The sequence below is a fragment of the Hydra vulgaris genome, chromosome 06 (assembly GCF_038396675.1).
Source record: "Hydra vulgaris chromosome 06, alternate assembly HydraT2T_AEP".
NCBI classification, from domain to species: Eukaryota; Metazoa; Cnidaria; class Hydrozoa; order Anthoathecata; family Hydridae; genus Hydra; species Hydra vulgaris.
Genome location: NC_088925.1, coordinates 41,372,501 through 41,373,237, shown reverse-complemented (window position 1 = coordinate 41,373,237; position 737 = coordinate 41,372,501).

Genomic DNA, 737 nt, shown 5'->3' with positions numbered 1-737 from the left:
AACACGTTGTTCAGAATAATAAGAGATGTATCCCTAGCGCATTCAAATGAGCTGACTACTAATGTTTCTGCATTGCATAAACAATCCTCTATCAAATTTAAGGTAGCTAGCAATTGACAGAAAGAACCGCTTTTTTCCAACATTATCATTAAATTAAAGTGTAAAATCATTTTCGTTCAGTAATAATTTGAACACAAACTAAATGCTCATTTTAAAATCTAATTAATATATTAATTTAAATAAAATTAATTCAATAAATTGAATCAAATTTGATTAATTCAAACGCGAAACTTTTAACAAAAAAAAAAATTTATTTGAATCAATATATTTAATATTAGTATACATAAAATGGTTGGCATTAGAGATAAGTGAAACCTTAATAAACATAAGTCAAATGACAATAGAGTTAGGTTAGATCTTATACATATTGATTGACATACAGCATACATGTCAAACTAAAATAATAAACAAAAAAACAGAACAAAAATAATAATAATGAAATTATAATTTACAATTAAATATATATAAAAAAAAGAGCACTCGAATTTAGACCAAAAAATAGTGGGATAGCATTTTGTAAACTAATCATGAGCACGCTGGCCTTAGCGGGTATGCAGGAACCCTGCATGGGCCTTTTATCTTAGTAGCACCTAATACCTAAATTAAAAAAAAATGATCAGAATTACGTTGACTGAAAATTATTAACTTTTATAATAAATACTTTGTATAGAACTCTT